Source organism: Pan troglodytes, chromosome 6 (genome assembly GCF_028858775.2).
Source record: "Pan troglodytes isolate AG18354 chromosome 6, NHGRI_mPanTro3-v2.0_pri, whole genome shotgun sequence".
NCBI classification, from domain to species: Eukaryota; Metazoa; Chordata; class Mammalia; order Primates; family Hominidae; genus Pan; species Pan troglodytes.
Window position 1 is genome coordinate 75,002,134 of NC_072404.2, and position 19,393 is coordinate 75,021,526.

The window sequence follows — 19,393 nt, forward strand, 5'->3', positions numbered from 1 at the left end:
TATGCTCCCACCTCAGCCTCTCAAGTAGCTGAGATTACAGGTGCACACCACCACACCTGGCTAATTTTTGTATTTTTTTTGGTAAAAACAGGGTTTCACTTTGTTGCTCAGGCTGGTCTCAAACTACTGGGCTCAAGCAATTCACCCACCTTGGCCTTCCAAATTGCTGGGATTACAGGTATGAGCCACTGCACTTGGCCAAATACAGATATTTCAAAAGCAGTTTGGCAATACATACCGAGAACTTTTATCTTTACCTTTGGGTTAAATGATTTAAAGAAAAAAAATTACACACACACACACACACACACACATATATTTTGAGATGGAGTCTCACTGTGTTGCCAGGCTGGAGTGCAGTGGTGTGATCTCAGCTCACTGCAACCTCCACCTCCCAGGTTCAAGCAATTCTCCTGCCTCAGCCTCCTGAGTAGCTGGAACTACAGGTGCACGCTACCACATCCAGCTAATTTTTGTATTTTTAGTAGAGATGAGGTTTCACCATGTAGGCCAGAATGGTCTTGATTTCTTGACCTCATGATCTGCCTGCCTCGGCCTTCCACAGTGCTGGGATTACAGGTATGAGCCACCATGCCTGGCCAAAAAAATATATATATATATATATTTAAAGAAAGATATTTATGTTAGAAGTAAATGCTTGGTGCCACAAAGTGAAACCAGTACTCACTCAGGCAAAAGTTTTTTCTCAGCAAGGTAATTTACTTCTGCAGAAGGGTGCTGCCTGCATCAATCACGATTGCAGGAGCACAGGGAACAAAGGAAAACAGGGGTTTTTGTTCTTAATGCAATCCCTAACTCTGTGTTACTCCCCCATGAGCTGGGGTTGGACCGCACAATCTAAACTGACCCAATTGGCTATTTGTGAATAGTTTTCCCAAATAAGGAAGGGGGAAGGGGGATGTGAGTTACAATGGTGGGATGTGTGGGAGGTGTGGTTTCAAAGGGTGGAATGGGTGCAGAGGGAGTAACCAAGGGAACAGATGTGAGTTCTTGATTAGAGCTGACAGAAAAGTTGTTTACAGTAACTAGGGGCAAGGAGGCATGGAGAACAAGAAAATTAGGTTTGAGAACAAAGAACAAGGAAGTTAACAGGCTGAATTTTTGAAGAGAAATTCATTGTATCTTACAATTATTAAAGCATTTAATAATAGCAAAACCCAGGAAACTTTAACGTAAAATGCAGTAGTCCACTGGGCACGGTGGCTCATGCCTGTAATCCCAGCACTTTGGGAGGTCAAGGCGGGTGGATCACCTGAGGTCAGTAGTTTGAGATCAGCCTGGCCAAGATGGTGAAACCCTGTCTCTACTAAAAATATGAAAGTAACCAGATATGGTGGCACATGCCTGTAATCCCAGCTACTTGGGAGGCCAAGGCAGGAGAATCACTTTATCCTGGGACATGGAGGTTGCAGTGAGCCAAGATCACACCAGTGCACTCCAGCCTGGGCAACAAGAGCAAAACTCCGTCTCAAATAAATAAATAAATAAAATAAAATACAGGAGGCATTTAATATTTCTTGAAAGCATGGCAAAATCATTACAGTACACTCTATTGTCTAGATAATTCAGGTCATTCAACAGATGTTTACTGAATACCAATTTTGTTCTAGTTACAGGGGATTTATTGATAAGTAAAAGGAGGATAGGAAAAAGAAAGGATATTTCTTATCATTATGATGTGCCACATTCATCAAAGACAAAGATCCACAGAAATAAATATTATACATCAAATACAAGTGATGGTAAGAGCCACAGAAGAGAGAGACAGTCTCTGGGTGATTGTGTCATTGGAGAGATGGAGTCAGAGATGTGGGAGGAGGCGTGCACTGATTGTGCTGGTGCCTAAGAGAAGAATTCTTCCAATTCCTGGGGTAGGGGGTGGGGGCTGATATGGTTTGGCTGTGTCCCCAACCAAATCTCATCTTGAATGATAGCTCCCATAATTCCCACGTTTAGGGAGGGACCTGGTGGGAGGTAATTGAATCATGGGGACTCTTTCTCCCATACTGTCTTCATGGTAGTGAATAAGTCTCACGAGATCTGATGGTTTTAAAAGGGATTTCCCCTTTTGCTTGGCTCTCACTCTCTCTCTTGTCTGCCGCCATGTAAGACATGGCTTTTGCCTTCCACCACGATTGTGAGGCCTCTCCAGCCACATGGAACTGTGAGTCCATTAAACCTCTTTTTCTTTATAAATTACCCAGTCTCAGGTATGTCTTTATCAGCAGCGTGAAAATGGACAAATACTGGAGCGTGACACACCTGGGCAGCTGCAGGAAGGCCACAGTGGCTGGAGCTGAAGGATGATGTGGAAAGTGAAGGAAAGAGCCAGGCCACACGGGGACACCAGGGACACATAATGGGTGATGACTCAGGGAGACAGAGGCCAGACCTCTCCCTCAGAGCTATTATGCAAAGGAACAACATTAGATTTGCATTTTAATGAAATCATTTTAGCTGTGGATTGGAATGTGGCTTGGAGAGGCCAAAAGGGAGGGAGATTAGTTGGTATTTTCATGGAACAGGTGAGAGGTAATGGCTTGGGTGGTGACCTTTCTGCAGTATGCAACCATCTGTGCCAGCCCTGGTGACACTCTCCTGGATGGAGAACAGTGGATGGATTTGAGAGACCTAGAAGATAACACTTCATGCATTTGGCACCAAATTGATTATGTTACAGGAAAGGGGTCCCGATCCAGAACCCAAGAGAGGGTTCTTGGATCTTGCACAAGAGAGAATTCAGGGCGAGTCCATAGAGTAAAGTGAAAGCAAGTTTATTAAGAGAGTAAAGGAACAAAAGAATGACTACTCCATAGACAGAGCATCCCTGAGGGCTGCTGGTTGCCTATTTTTATGGTTATTTCTTGATGATATGCTAAACAAGGGGTAGATTATTCATGCCTCCCCTTTTTAGACCCTATAGGGTAACTTTCTGACATTGCCATGGCATTTGTAAACTGTCATGGTGCTGGTGGGAGGGTAGCAGTGAGGACGAGCAGAGGTCCCTCTCGTTGCCATCTCGGTTTTAGTGGGTTTTGGCTGGCTTCTTTACTGCAAACTGTTTTATCAGCAAGGTCTTTATGACCTGTGTCTTGTACCGACCACCTATCTTATCCTGTGGCTAATGCCTTGGCTGTCTGGGAATGCAGCCCAGCAGGTCTCAGCCTCATTTTACCCATCCCCTACTCAAGATGGAGTTGCTCTGGTTCAGATGCCTCTGACAATTAGATGGGGCTAAGGTTGACTCCTGGGTGGCAGGCCTGAGAACAGGGTGGATGACAGTGCCATCTTCCAGGCTGGCTGATCCTGGAAGAGGACCAGGCTTCGGGGAGAGCTTGAGTTCATTTCTGGTCAGTAAGCTTGTAGCTGCCTCAAGACTCCAAAGGGAAAAGTCAACACAGCAGGCAGATGGACATGTCTGGAGGGGCCTGTGGTAGAAACTGAAATGTGTGAATCACAATCCTGTAAGTTATAATCGAAGCCTGGAGGAGGGCTGAGATCACCTAAGGAGAGAGAATAAAATGAGAACAGGAGAGACCCAGCCTTGATGAGCTCCAACAGAGGAGGCAAGTCTACAGCCGGTAGAGATGAGACTGTAACCGTGTGCAATGAGTTCATTTTGCTGGCTGTCCAGAGAGAGCTGACTTACCAAGACAGGGCAATTGCAATAGAGAAAGAGCTTACTTCACATACAGCCAGCTGAATGAGAGACTGGAGTTTTATTATTACTCAACTTGATCTCCCTGAAAATTCAGAGATAATGATAATTTGGTGGGCAGGGGGCTAGGGTAGGGGTGCTGCTAATTGGTTGGGGATGCAATCATAGGGTTGTGAAAAATGGTCCTTGTCTGCTGAGTTCACTTCTGGGTGGGGCCAGAGGGAGTTTGGTGGGTCCAAGTGGAGCCGTTGGTTGTCAGAAATGCACAAACCTGAAACCTTATCTCAAAAGGCCAATCTTAGTTTCTGTAATAGTGACGTAATCTGTAGGAGTTATTGGGGGGTTGCAAATCTTGTGACCTCTGGAATAATGGCTGGTAATCGTTCAGTCTACATCTCAGCAGAATTCAGGCTCTTCTCATCCTCCTCGCCTGGTGGTCTCTCATTAGCTTTACGAAGGTGGTTGAGTTTTGGAGAAGGGATATTATCATTTAAACTATAAAATAAATGTCTCCCAAAGTTTGCTTGGCCCAAGCCCAGATATGATTAAAGGCAGTTTGGATGTTGAAGGCAAGATGGGGATTGGTGAGATCCATTCTTTCACTGTCGTCATTTCCTTACCGTTATAATTTTTTGCAAAGACAGTTTTAGGAGAGACACCAGGCCGTGGAGTCACAGAAATCCAGTGGGAAGAGTGGATCAAGAAAAGACTAATCAGCCAGGCACGGTGGCTCATATCTGTTATCCCAGCACATTGAGAGGCTGAGGCAGGCGATCACTTGAGGCCAGGAGTTTGAGCCTGGCCTAGCTAACATGGTGAAACCTTGTCTCTGCTAAGAATACAAAAAATTAGCTGGAGGTGGTGGCACACACCTCTAGTCCCAGCTACTTGGGAGGCTGAGGAAGGAGAATCGCTTAAGCCTGGGAGGCGGAGGTTGCAGTGAGGTGAGATCGCACCACTGCACTCCAAGCCTGGGTGACAGAGCAAGACTCCATCTCAAAAAAAAAAAAAAAAAGAAGAATTGACAGGACCAGATGCCAATGAGAAGTGAATTCTGGGAGGATAACAGAAAAATATCCTTTGATAGGGTCATTGATGACACTTTTAGTGGAACGCCAGCAGCCAGTGAAAGTTTTTGGAGAAGTTTTAGTCACAGAAGATGTTTATGAAGTATAATTCTAAGTTTGAAACAGAATACAGAACACAGAATAGCATCATCTTCATGATGTAAAAATCATTTGTAATATGAAGGAGCATATAGGAATGAATATGTATTATTTTAATCAAAAGAACATAATAAAAGTTATGAGGACATGTGTTTCTTAATTCTTTGTGGAGTACACTTCTAAGCTTTTCCTTAAATAATATCCTGAAATTGGAATTAAGCTTATCGTTGAAGTTAAAATATACTCAAAATATTCAAAACAACATATTTTTCCCAGCTAAAAGATTATTTCATCTTTTTCGTTGTTCTTCCAGTATGCTGGATTCTTCTCTCAAGTTTTGTTTCAGTGCAAACTGATGAACTCCTCTTGGTTACTATTGATTTCATGCAAGTTAGCAGTGACTAATCATGTTGGCCATTAGCCTCCTTAGTGCATTTGTCCTCTACTGATTTAATTTCATTTAATGTAATAAAGCATGTTACTTTCATGACTAGGTTTTGAAGATGTTTGGTACAATGTTTTAAATTCATTGCATTTTCTGGAGAACAAAAAGCCCACCTGTTTGGAAGGCATCCTGGTATGTTTAGAATTTCTCATTGATTTCAGGAACTCTGGCCTTGATGTTAAAGAAAGTGATCACAGACCTTTGTTTAAGGCAGGCAGGGATGCATCTGACTGTCAGGGAAACAACACATTTCTGGGGGAACAAAGACAGCGCATCTTTGTAAAAAAAAAAAAAAAAATCACAGGCCAGGCGCGGTGGCTCATGCCTGTAATCCCAGCACTTTAGGTGGCCGAGGTGGGTGGATCACGAGGTCAGGAGATCGAGACCATCCTGGCTAACACAGTGAAACCCCGTCTCTACTAAAAATACAAAAAATTAGCCGGGCGTGGTGGCAGGCCCTGTAGTCCCAGCTACTTGGGAGGCTGAGGCAGGAGAATGACATGAACTTGGGAGGCGGAGCCTGCAGCTAGCTGAGATTGCGCCACTGCACTCCAGCCTGGGCGACAGCGCGAGACTCTGTCTGAAAAAAAAAAAAAAGAAAAAAAAATCGCAGCAGGCAAACGTTCTGCAATTCTCTGGGCTTCTTCTACTTGCAAACACTTATCAAACACACTGAAGCCTCCGTTAATGTCTTTGCCTCCCCCCTTATTGAGGAAGCTAATTAACTGGGTAGCTAATTAATTGTCTCTTACTTAGAACTACTAGAAATTTATACTCTGATTATTGGCTTAGGAGAAGTTGGATGAAATAACTTGGACTGTTGAAAAGTCAAAATAGTTTTTTCAGTCAATCAACTGGGGCCTCCATTCCCCTGCAAGATTTGTGTGCATGCTGATGGGAGAGAGAGGGTCCCTCTATGCACCTGCAGGGAGGAGCCTGCAGTTCCTTTGTGCCTGTGACTCAGTAAATCAGAGGGCTTGGGCTGTCTGCCAACACATTAACCCTTGCTCAGGTAGTGTATTAGTCTGTTCTCACATTGCTATAAAGAAATACCTCAGACTGGGTAATTTTTAAAGGGAAGATGTTTAATTGACTTCTGGTTCTGCAGACTGTATAGGAAGCATGGCTGAGGAGGCCTTGGGAAACTTACAATCGTGGCAGAAGGTGAAGAGAAAGGAGAGGCACGTCTTACATGGCAGGAGCAGGAGGAAGCGAGACAGGGGAGGTGCCTCACACTTTTAAACAACCATGTCTTATGAGAACTAACTTACTGTATAGTACCAAGGGGCGGATGGTACCAAACCATGAGAAACTACCCCCATGGTCCAATCACCTCCCACCAGGACCCACCTTCAGCATCAGGGATTACATTTCAACATGAGATTTGGGTGGAGACACATATTCAAACCATATCAGGTGGGGATTAGGAAACGCCATTCTCACCACTACGAAGTATCTTCCTCCCTTAAGGAGGGGATAGAGACGAGGGCCCAGGAGTGTCAGCATAATCTAATTCACTCCAGAGCAGTAGAGCGGGAAAACATGAGCATAGGGGATAAGAGCCCTTCTATAGTTTGAAAGTATCCCCTAGGCTGGGCACAGCAGTTCATGCCTGGAATCCAAGCACTGTGGGAGGCTGAGGCAGGCAGATCACCTGAACTCAGGAGTTCGAGACCAGCCTGGCCAACATGGTGAAACCCCATCTCTATTAAAAATACAAAAATTAGCTGGGCTTGGTGGTGCATGTCTGTAGTTCCAGCTACTCAGGAGGCGGAGGCAGGAGAATCACTTGAAAACAGAAGGCAGAGTTTGCAGTGATCCGAGGTTGTGCCATTGCACTCCAGCCTGGATGTCACAGCAAGACTCCGTCTCAAAAAAAAAAAAAAAAGTATCCCCCAAAGAGCATGTGATGGGAACTTAATCCCCAATGCAACAGTATTGGTAGGTGGGCCTAATGAGACGTGATTATGAGATAGGAGTTCACCAGGACTGGTTTCACAAGACACAGATCACAAAGACTGCTGATAAAACAGGGTGCAGTAAAGAAGCTTGCCAAGACCAGGTACGGTGGCTCATGCCTGTAATCCCAGCACTTTGGGAGGCCAAAGTTGGAGGATTGCTTGAGCTCAGAAGTTCAATCCCAGCCTGGGCAACATAGCAAGACCTCACCTCTACTAAAAATTCAAAAAATTAGCTAGGTGTGGTGGCATGTGCCTGTAGTCCCAGCTACTTGGGAGGCCGAGGCAGGAGGATTGCTTGAGCCCAGGTGGTCTAGGCTGCAGTGATCTATAGTTACGTCACTACACTCCAGCCTGGGCGACAGAGCAAGCAAGAGCTTGTCTCGGGGGAAAAAAAAAAAAAAGCCAACCAAAACCAAGATGGCGATGATAGCAACTTCTGGTCATCCTCGCTGCTCTTTACACCCTAATTATAATACATTAGCATACCAAAGGAAAGCCCCACCAGCGCCATGACAATTTACAAATGCCATGGGAGCATCCAAAAGTTATCTTATATGGTCTGAAAGTGAGAGGAACTCTCAGTTCTGGGAATTCCCTGCCTTTTCCTGGAAAACTCATGAATAGTCCACCCCTTGTTTAGCATATGATCAAGAAATAACCATAAAAATAGCCAACCAGAAGCCCTCAGGGCTGCTCTGCCTATGGAGTAGCCACCCTTTTCTTCCTTTATTTTCTTAATAAACTTGCTTTCACTTCACTCTGTCGGCTTGCTCTTGAATTCCTTCCTGCACAAAGCCAAAAATCTGTGTGGCCTTCCAAGATGAAGCCCAATTTTGGAGTCTGTCCTGTGACAATTAGGCCATGAGGGTGCAGTGAATGATTAATGTTGTTATCGCTAGAGTGGGTTTGTTATAAAAGGGCGAGTTCAGCTCTCTCTTTTTCTCACCCTCTCTCCTTTTTTTTTTTTTTTTTTTTGAGATGGGGTCACACTCTGTTGCCCAGGCTGGAGTGCAGTGGTGCAATGTTGACTCACTGCAGCCTCCTCCTCTTGGGCTCAAGTAATCCTCCCACCTCAGCCTCCTGAGTAGCTGGGACTACAGTTGCACGCCACCATGCCTGGCTAATTTTTTTTTGTATTTTGGTGGAGACAGGGTTTCACCATATTGTCCAGGCTGGTCTTGAACTCCTGAGTTCAAGTAATCCACCCACCTTGGCCTCCCAAAGTGCTGGGATTACAGGCGTGAACCACCGTGCCCAGCTTCTCACTCTCTCTTGACCCTTCTACCTTCAGCCATGGATGTGGTGACACAGCAAGAAGGCCCTGGCAAAATGCCAGCACCTTGATCTTGGACTTCCCAGCCTGTAGAATGAGAAAATAAATTTCTGTTCATTATAAATCACTCAGTCTCAAGTATCCTGTTACGGCAGCATAAACAGACTAAGGACCCTAGTGAAGCATGTGCTCGCTTAGACCTGTTACTAATGATTGCCTGGGCACCATGTTGAGGAGGACATTCAGGCACATCTGGTTTAGCAGGAAAGAGTGCAGTGATCGATTTGTGATGTCTGCAGGGGCACAAGATGGTCTGGGAACTCTCACCATTTGTTTGCCACACACAGAATGGTAATTCCTGGTGAAAGGCTCCCATGGCCCCTGAAACATTTCTTCCTAGGGACTTGGGATCCTGTGACTTATCTCTGACCTAGACCCTACCCAATGGACAAGAAGACAGCACTTCCTCTATAACACAGCCAGCTTCTGACTGCCAGTGTTAGGATGGGGAGAGCTGGGGTTCAGTATGAAAAGTGAGGCCCTAGTGAATCAGGTAGAATGTGGAGTGGTGAAAGACAGGGGCCTACATGGAGCATGAAGGTGCAGTTGAAAGGCTGCCATAGCAGGTCGTCAGCAAGTGTGTGTGGCATGTCACTGGGGTTGGTGGTGTTAGGTGTTGCTGATAGAAACAGTATCAGCCAGCGGCACAGTGGCTCACACCTGTAATCCCAGTACTTTGGGAGGCTGAGGTGGGTGGATTACTTGTCAGGAGTTCGAGACCAACTTGGCCAACATGGTGAAACCCTGTCTCTACAAAAATACAAAAAATTAACTGGGCATCGTGACAGGTGCCTGTAATCCCAACTACTCAGGAGGCTGAGGCAGGAGAATCACTTGAACCCAGGAGGTGGAGGTTGCAGTATCAGGTGAGTTACTCCTCTAGCTGATATGTTTTATCTAGCCATCATTCTGCAGATGGTGGTGGTGGACACATAATCATAGAAATAATAACGGTGGCTATTTATTGAGCCCTTCCTCCTTCCTATATGTCAGGCACTGTGAATGACCCACACCCTTTAGATTCAGGGTTTAAATGGCAGACACTGGCAAGAACTATTAACTTAGCCAGGCGCAGTGGCTCATGCCTGTAATCCAAGCACTTTGGGAGGCCAAGGCAGGAGGATTGCTAGAGGCCAGGAGTTTGAGACCACTCTGGGCAACATGGCAAAACCCTGTCTCTACAAAAAGTTAAAAAGTTAGCAAGGCATGGTGGCACATGCCTGCAGTCCTAGACACTCAGGAGGCAGAGGTGGGAGGATCACTTGAGCCCAGGAGTTTGAGGCTACAGTGAGCTGTGATTGTGTCACTGCACTCCAGCCTGGGTGACATGTCGAGCAAGATCCTGTTTCAAAAAACACACAACAACAAAAAAATCTCAAAACAAATTATAACTCTATGACTAAACCCAAATTCCATTTCCCTGTTTTCTGTCCAGCCACCAGATAGCTTCCAGAGTAATGATCCTAGAATGCATAAATGTGTGTGTTGTTTTTGTTTTGTTTTTTAAGTAACTGGGTCTGCCACCCAGTCTGGAGTTCAGAAGCATGATCATAGCTCACTGTAGCCTCAAACTCGTGACCTCAAGTGATCCTCCCACCTCAGCCTCCAGAATAACAAGGACTACAGGCACATGCCACCACGCTTGACTAATATTTTGTTTGTTTTGAGACGGAGTCTTGCTTTGTTGCCCAGGCTGGAGTGCAGTGGGGCGATCTCAGCTCACTGCAACCTCCACCTCCCAGGTTCAAGCAATTCTCCTGCCTCAGCCTCCCGAGTAGCTGGAATTACAGGCATGTGCCACCACACCTGGCTAATTTTTGTATTTTTAGTAGAAACAGGGTTCACCATGTTGGTCAGGCTGGTCTCAAACTCCTGACCTCATGATCCACCCACCTTGGCCTCCCAAAGTGCTGGGATTAGAGACATGAGCCAAATTTTTTTGTAGAAATGGGGACTCTCTGTGTTGTCCAGGCTGGTCTTGAAGTCCTGCCTCAAGCAGTCCTCCTGCCTTGGCCTCCCACAGTGCTAGTATTAAAGGTGTGCGCCACTGCACCTGGCTTTTAAAATGTGTACTTGACCATGTCTCTTCCACCTAAACCCTCCAATGTCTCCTTCAAGCCCATGGGCAAGTGCAAACTCCTCAGCATGTCGGCTGGCTCCACATGCTCTGACCTCTTGCTCTGACATATTTCACTCCTGAGTTCTGTGGAATAGCTTATCAGCCTGAGGACAGTTGGCTGTTCCCCACCGCTCACTGTTTCAGTCTATAATACCCATCCCTACCTCCATCCACCTGACCAGCTCCTGCTTAGCTTCTGAACTCAAACTTTTGAGTTGTGATTTGCAAGTAACATTCAGATTATTGCATTGGCTTGATGGTTAAAGTACATATTTGCCTGATTTTCTTTCTTTTCACCTAAGGCAACTCAGCACATAGCTTTTCAGCATATTTGCATAATTCATAGCCTTTGAGTAAATTACTGAGTGAAATATTACCCTTGTGGCACAGCATCCTTATTCATGGTGCCATCTTCAGGGTCAGAGGGTTGGGGAGGGACATGATGCTTCACAAACATGAGGGGAGGTTGTGTGGCTCACGCCTGTAATCCCAGCACTTTGGGAGGCTGAGGCGGGCGGATCGCTTGAGCTCAGGAGTTCGAGACCAGCCTGGCCAACACGGCGAAACCCCATCTCTACTAAAAATACAAAAATTAGCTAGGCATGGTGGCAGGCACCTGTAATCCCAGCTACTTGGGAGGCTGAAGCAGGAGAATCACTTGAACCTGGGAGGTGGAGGTTGCAGTGAGCTGAGATCATGCCACTGCACTCCAGCCTGGGCAACAGAGCGAGACCCCATCTCAAAAACAAAACAAAGCAAAACAAAAACATGAGGGGAAAGACTGAATAGATAGGTGACTTAGACATGTACTCAGGTGACCAACCAGGAGGTCCGATCTTTGAGTTTATGCTCAAGCCACAGAACATTATTATTCACTTAGTGTTTAACTTCAAATAAATTGATAGTTGGAAACAAAACAAGGACAATACCTTCATAATTTTAATTTTTTAAATTATTAAATATTTTTTGGTAGAGATAGGGTCTTATGTTGCCCAGGCTGGTCTCAAACTCCTAGCCTCAAGCAATCTTCCTGCCTTAACATCCAAAAGCATTGGGATTACAGGTATGAGCCATAATACATGACCCATAATTTTAATATATATATATACATTGAGACATGATCATAGCTCACTTTGTTGCCCAGGCTGGAGTGCAATGGTGTGATCTCAGCTCACTGCAATCTCCATCTCCTGGGTTCAAGGAATTCTTCTACCTCAACCTCCTGAGTAGCTGGGATTACAGACGTACACCACTGTGCCCAGCTAATTTTTGTATTTTTAGTAAAGACAAGGTTTCACCATGTTGGCCAGGCTGGTCTTGAACTCCTGATCAGAAGTTATCCACCTGACTCGGCCTCCCAAAGTACTGGGATTACAGGAATGAGCCACTGCTCGCGGCCATAATTTTAATTTTTGAGGTAGTTTTTGGCCCTCTTTTTTCTAAACTGGTGCTAGATGGGAAAAGATGTTTGTACTGTGGAGTCCCTAACTGCTGCCATGGGTGAGAAAGCATATGTTAGTGAGCATGCTCTCTGGTTCCAGTAATGGAATCGCTAACTAAAAATGCCTTTAAACAATAGAGGTTTCTGTTTTCTCTTTGAAGTGATATGGAAGTATGTTACCCACCTTGAATCTAAGGATGAATAATCAAAGACCCACTTCCAACATTTCTACTGCATCATTTTGAACATGTTGGCTTTTGTCTCCAGGCTGTTGCCTCATGGTCTCAAGATGGCTGCCACAGCTGTTGCCTCACGGTCTCAAGATGACCACCACAGCTATTGCCTCATCATCTCAAGATCACTGCTGCAGCTCCAGGCATCACAGTCTCTCACAGTTGTGTTCAGCGACAGGAAGGAAGAGGACAGGCAAGAGAGTTTCTCTCTTTTGAGGTGCTCTTTATATCAAGGAGGGGGAAAAGCCCCTTGGAGACTTCTTAAGTCTTATTCACCATAAATGAGTCCCTTGTCAACCTCCATTTGTAAGGGAGGCTGGGAGCAGAAGTTGGTGGAATTTACAGCCTCTATTATGGGAGGTGGGTTCTATTAGGAGAAAACCACGTGGTAAATAATACCATCTCTCACAGGAAATATACATCTTGCTGTGTAGTTTAACCACCCACCAAACTGGTCAGGAACACCTGCTGAGGGTTAGGTTTATGCTTGGGATGCTGGAAGAAAAACTTCACATAGTGAAGTACCCAGGAGAGAGGCAGTACCCATGAGCCAGAGATTAAAAACCAGTGAAGAGGCCAGGCATGGCGGCTCTGCCTGTAATCCCAGCACTCTGGGAGGCTGAGATGGGCAGATCACTTGAAGTCAGGTGTTCGAGACCAGCCTGGCCAACATGGCGAAACTCCATCTCTACTAAAAATACAAAAATTAGTCGAGTGTGGTGGTGTGCGCCTGTAACCCCAGCTACTCAGGAGGCTGAGGCATGAGGATTACTTGAATCCAGGAGGTGGAGGTTTCAGTGAGCTGAGATGGTGCCACTGCACTCCAGCCTCACTCACAGAGTGAGACCCTGTCTCAAACAAACAAACAAACAAACAAAAAACAAACACCAGTGAAGTAAATGCAAACTACTCTTGGAATCTGGAGCAGCAATGAGATGCCAACTTTGTCTTGGAGAACCAAGGCAGGCTTCACGGAGGAGGCGATGGTTGAGCAATGTCTTTTTTTTTTTTTTTTTTTTTTTGAGATGGAGTCTTGCTCTATCACCCATGCTGGAGTGCAGTGGTGTGATCTTGGCTCACTGCAACCTTGACATTCCAGGCTCAAGTGATTCTCCTGCCTCAGCCTCCCGAGTAGCTGGGATTACAGGTGCCCACCACCACACCCAGCTAATTTTTGTATATTTTTAGTAGAGATGGGGTTTCACCATGTTGGCCAGGCTGGTCTTGAACTCCTGACCTCAGGTGATCTGCCCACCTTGGCCTCCCAGAGTGCTGGGATTACAGGTGTGAGCCACTGCACCAGGCCTTGAGCAGTGTCTTAACAGATGCATAGGAGATTCCCAGATGAAGAAGACAGGAAAGGCCATTTAAGGCCTAGGGGTAGAAAGAGCATATCCAGAGTTTTTAAAATGCCTTTTGTTTTTGACAATAACCACCACCCCCTTTTGAGTTTTCTCCCGTCTCCATCAGCACACCCACTCTGAATGAAAGCAACGCTTCCTGAAAGCTGAGCTTCACTGCCTATTTTGGCTGTTCTTAGAGTAGTGGAGATGTGCTCATTCCACTTGCGGATTCTTCATTTGGAGGGCAGTCATGTCCTTCAGAATTACAGCGGGAGGGATGGGGTGCTGTGCGGGGCATTTGTTTTGTTCAGCCTACAATGGCATCCCCTTTTATGGGATACACTCACTCACTGAAGCTGGGGGGCTCAGCCTCCCTAACCTGTCATGGCCCTGAGACTGGCCACATCACTGTGACTTGGGTCAGCTGCTATAGCTGCCCCCTGGAGATGGCGATGGTCTGGATGTGTGCAGGACCCACGCTGCACCAACTGGAGGACCTACCTGGATTTCTGCAAATCACGCTGAAAAAAGGGGCTTTATTTCCTCTTTGGACACACAACGTAAGGATGAAAGGTCAGAACTGCCCATTCCCTTATCCTTGGTATAAACCAAAAATAAAATTCTAAGCCCCCCAACTGACTGATGGACCACCCTCCCCCACCAGCCCTTGGCAAAAGGCTTTCCAAAGTAAACCTGAAAATCTATTTCAGATCTTGATGGAAGCGGGCATACCTCATTATACTCTCAGCCCTTTGAAATTCCGACACAGCTGACCTGCATTAACCATTAAAACAGATCTTAAGACTGACAAAACAGACTTTTTGGAGCAGTAAGGTATCACATTCCAATGTGACTCTAGCATAGCGTCACATGACAGATAGCAGGCCCCAAAAGAAATTGAATTATTTTACCATAAAATATATTTCTTTGACATATTTTGAAACAGCCCTGCAAAGCTGTCTCTTGTGGGGAAAATCTACATTCTGTAGAGAATCCCCTTCCCTTTCCAGGTCTTTTCCCTGATCCAGGAGAGAATTAACTAAGAGTCTGGCACCATTTTTTTTTTTTTTTTTTGAGATGGAGTCTGGCTCTTTCGCCAGGCTGGAGTGCAGTGGTGCGATCTTGGCTCACTGCAACCTCCACCTCCTGGGTTCAAGCGATTCTCCTGCCTCAGCCTCCTGAGTAGCTGGGACTACAGGTGTGTGCCATCATGCTCAGCTCAGTTTTGTATTCTTAGTAGAGATGGGTTTTCACCATGTTGGCCAGGATGGCCTCGATCTCTTGACCTCGTGATCCGCCCGCCTCGTCCTCCCAAAGTGCTGGGATTACAGGCACAAGCCACTGCACCTGGCCTCTGGCACCTTATTAAGTCTGATAAGAAACAGTTACAATCCATTCTCTCTGAGGCCTGCTACCGGGAGGCTTCATGTACAAATAAGATTCTTGGTCTCTACAGCCCCTTGTCTGGGTTCAATATTGGGAAAAATCAAAGATCACTGAATTGCTTTTACATGTTTAATGGTTGGAAAAAAGAGCACCGAGCTGGTTGGAAAAAAATTAGAAACATAGTATTTCCTGACATGTGAAAATCACGTGAAATTGATTTCAGTGTCTGTAACTGAAGACTTGTTGTAACACTGCCACACTCATTTATTTGTGAATTGTCTGTGGTTGTTTTCATGCTGGGATGGCAGAGAGTGAATAGTGGGCCAGAGACCACACAACCCTTTCCAGAAAAGGTTTGGGGACCTTGCCCTATCTTTTCCCCTCAGCTTTCTGGTGACTTCTCTTCCACACAAATCTTCTAAGGGAACGGAACACTCATTATGCTGTTCCTTTGTGGGGACTTAGAGTTTAAAGGGGACACAGAAAGAGACCATTGTCTAAAATCAAATAATTTGTTAGTGCTGGAATTTCAGGTTAGGGACTCCCCCCCATTTTTTTTCCTTCTCCCTTCCCTCCCCTTCCCCATCCCCTCCCCTCCCCTCCCCCATCCCCTCCCCTCCCCTCCCCAGGTTTTGGTCTGTCTCCTAGGCTGGAGAGCAGTGGTATGTGTGATCTTAAGTTATTGCAGCCTCAAACTCCTGGGCTCAAGCAATTCTCCCACCCTGGCCTCCTGAGTAGCTGAGACTACACGTGTGTGCTACCATGCCAGGCTAATTTTAAAAATTTTTCATAAAGATGAAGTCTTGCTATGCTGTCCAGGCTGGTCTTGATCTCCTGACCTCCAGCGATCCTCTTGCCTCAGCCTCCCAAAGTGTTGGGACTACAGGCATGAGCCACTGCACTGTCCTATGTGGGGCACTTCTTAGGGGTGGAGTGGGCTCCTGAGACCCTTCAAGTCACAACATGCATCACTGTGTGCCTCAGATACAGAGGCTGACCCCATGCCAGCCACGGGGTGGGTGCCACTTCCACAACATTCTTATCACCTGTGCACCTGCTGAGGGCTGCCTTGGGGGCTGTCCCATTGGTCCCTGGCTAGCTCCATAGAAAAGAGCCTGAATCAGCTGGAAGTGGTGGCTCACGACTGTAATCCCAGCACTTTGGGAGGCCAAGGCGGGCAGATCACGAGGCCAGGAGATAGAGAACATCCTGGTTATGGTGAAACCCCATCTCTACTAAAAATACAAAAAATTAGCCAGGCACGACAGCACGCGCCTGTAGTCCCAGCTACTCGGGAGGCTGAGGCAGGAGAATTGCTTGAACCTGGGAGGCGGAGGTTGCAGTGAGCCGAGATCACGCCATTGCACTCCAGCCTCGGTGACAGAGCGAGCCTCTATCTCAAAACGAAAAAAAAAAAAGAAAAGAGCCTGAGTCTCCCCACTTCCCCGGGTCAGCCGATGTTTCTACCTTGCTATGGGGATTCAGGAAACTAATTGAGACTTCGGGCCAGGATGTCTTTGGGCCACCGTGGCAACCTCTCACTAACGTTCTATTTGGAACCTGAAGTCCTAGGGTGCTGTCCCTGCCAGCAGACTCAGCTAGCCTTGCCACGATGTCCGGTTCCTCCCAGTGCCATTCCAGAGTCTGAGTCCTGTTGCAACCGAGCCTGTGTTATAAAAATCATAAGGTGGCCGGGCACAGTGGCTCATGCCTCTAATCCCAGCACTTTGGGAGGCTGAGGCGGGCTGATCACCTGAGGCCAGGAGTTCGAGACCAGCCTGGCCAACATGGTGAAACCCGGTCTCTACTAAAAATACAAAAATTAGCTGGGCCTGGTGGTGGATGCCTATAATCCCAGCTACTCAGGAGGCTGAGACAGGAGAATTGCTTGAACCCACGAGGCGGAGGTTGCAGTGACCCAAGATCATGCCATTGCATTCTAGCCTGGGCAACAAGAGAGAAACTCCATGTCAAAAAAACAAAAACAAAAACATTGTTCAATTCCCACTTGGACACAGGGTGGGGAACACCACACACCAGGGCCTGTCAGGGGGTGGGGGGAAGGGGGAGAGAGATAGCATTAGGAGATATACCTAATGTAAATGACGAGTTAACGGGTGCAGCACACCAACATGGCACATGTAGATATATGTAACAAACCTGCATGTTGTGCACATGTACCCTAGAACTTAAAACCAACAAACAAAAAAAAATAAGGTGTTTGTTTCACTTATTTTCCTTTTTCTTTGTCCTTTTGTTTCTTTGTGCGTGATTCATTTCATAGTCATTTCAGTAGGGGGGAGTCACTAATCATTGATAAATTTTATATCCTGACCCCCAGGGGCTGCATGCATGATTAATGAACTTGTCTTTCTTCTAAAGAACAACAATCTTTAGGTCATGCAGACCTCCGTGATGGCATCCAGAAGTTTCACCGAGGGGTGCAGACAGTGTTGATCATTGGGGATGTCACCTCCCGGATACCCACTTCACTCATGAAAGCCCCCATTTATGTGAGAGTTCAAGTCAGTCGGTTGTGAGAGTTCAGGTCTCCCGCCTTCTTGTTTTGGCCAAATTGAATGTATCTTTCTCTGCTCCTAAGCGCTGATGTGTCAATGTTTGCCTTACTGTGAATCGGGTACACGGACCTAAATACTGGGGTTCTACAATGCTGAGACCTGCCGCCACCTGCTTCTTAAAGCAGGTTGATCCAGCACTGTATTAGGGGTTATGGCAACATTATTGAATTTTTTATGTACATAAAGCCATATGTTTAGGGTGGTTTCTGTCTTGTTTTTGACTTACATAACACTGTGAACTTCTAAAGAGAGAGAATAAAAGAAGCATGAATGAAAAGAATGGCACTTCAAAAAAGATGGTTCAGTGAAAAACTATAGCTAAAATATGTAAACCTTTCTAAGTAAACTGCTTGCCTTCATCTTGAGTTGGAATATATTTAAATAAATTGTGTTATCTCTTGGCAAAAAAAAAAAAAAAAAAAAAGGAGGCTGATCCAGGAGGCATAGGTGGAACCGTCAGGCTGGGGACTCAGTGAGTGCACCCCCCCACTGACAAGTCGACACCGATGGAGACCACAAAGGTCTTGGCGTGTGCATTTGGCTACAAGTAACAACCCCATGTCAACAGTGGCTTAAGCACAAAAGACACTGAACCCTCTCACACGGTAACCAGTCTGAGGTGGTTGTTCTGCATTTGTTTCGCTGTTTAGAAATGTCAGCAATGGGCCGGGCGCGGTGGCTCACAGCTGTAATCCCAGCACTTTTCGAGGCCGAGGCCGGCGGATCATGAGGTCAGGAAATCAAGACCATCCTGGCCAACATGGTGAAACCCCGTCTCTACTAAAACACAAAAAATTAGCTGGGTGAGGTGGTGCGTGCCTGTAGTCCCAGATACTTGGGAGGCTGAGGCAGGGGAATCACTTGAACCTGGGAGGCAGAGATTGCAGTGAGCCGAGATCAGGCCACTGCACTCCAGCCTGGGAGACAGAGCAAGACTCCATCTCAAAATAAATAAGTAAATAAATAGATTATTCTGTTAACCTAGAATATTCTCTCCACAAATTCAGAAAATAAAGAAAACAATTTTATTATTGAATAAGCATTAAACCAGACTGTGATGCCCATCACAGATGATCCATTAATGAGATGCAAAGAGAAATAAACCCTCCTTTTTTTTTTTTTTTTTTGAGACAAAATCTTGCTCTGTCGCCCAGACTGGAGTGCAGTGGTGCGATCTCGGCTCACTGCAACCTCTGCCTCCCCAGTTTAAGCGATTCTCCTGCCTCAGCCTCCCGAATAACTGAGACTACAGGTGCGTGCCACCACACCTGGCTAATTTTTTGTATTTTTAGTAGAGATGGGGTTTCGTTATGTTAGCTAGGATGGTCTCGAAATCCTGACCTTGTAATTCGCCCGCCTAGGCCTCCCAAAGTGCTGGGATTATAGGCGTGAGCTATGGCGCCTGGCCAAAGCGTCCTTTTTATATAGCCTGGCAGATACAATCCATTGCATACACGCTCTCAAGATAAATAGTAACTCATCCTCATGCAAAAGGACTTGCTATGCAGTTTTTTTTGTTTTGTTTTTTTTGAGACAGGGTCTCATTCTGTCATCCAGGCTGGAGTGTAGTGGTGTGATCTTCTTGGCTCACTGTAACCTCCACCTCCTGGGTTCAAGTGATTCTCGTGCCTAAGCCTCCCAAGTAGCTGGAATTACAGACATGTGCCATCATGCCCAGCTAATATTTGTATTTTAGTAGAGACAGAGT

The 19,393-nt window shown here is 46.1% G+C and overlaps 1 long non-coding RNA gene across 1 annotated transcript; it reads right to left on the minus strand.

The window, feature by feature from the left end:
- Positions 1-2,779: 2,779 nt before the first annotated feature.
- Positions 2,780-15,683, minus strand: LOC129135493 (uncharacterized). Its single transcript, XR_010158486.1, has 3 exons — positions 12,329-15,683; positions 8,461-8,611; positions 2,780-5,870 (listed from the first exon to the last, which is right to left on the minus strand). It is a non-coding gene; the product is annotated as an uncharacterized LOC129135493 (long non-coding RNA).
- Between the last annotated feature and the right edge of the window lie 3,710 nt (positions 15,684-19,393).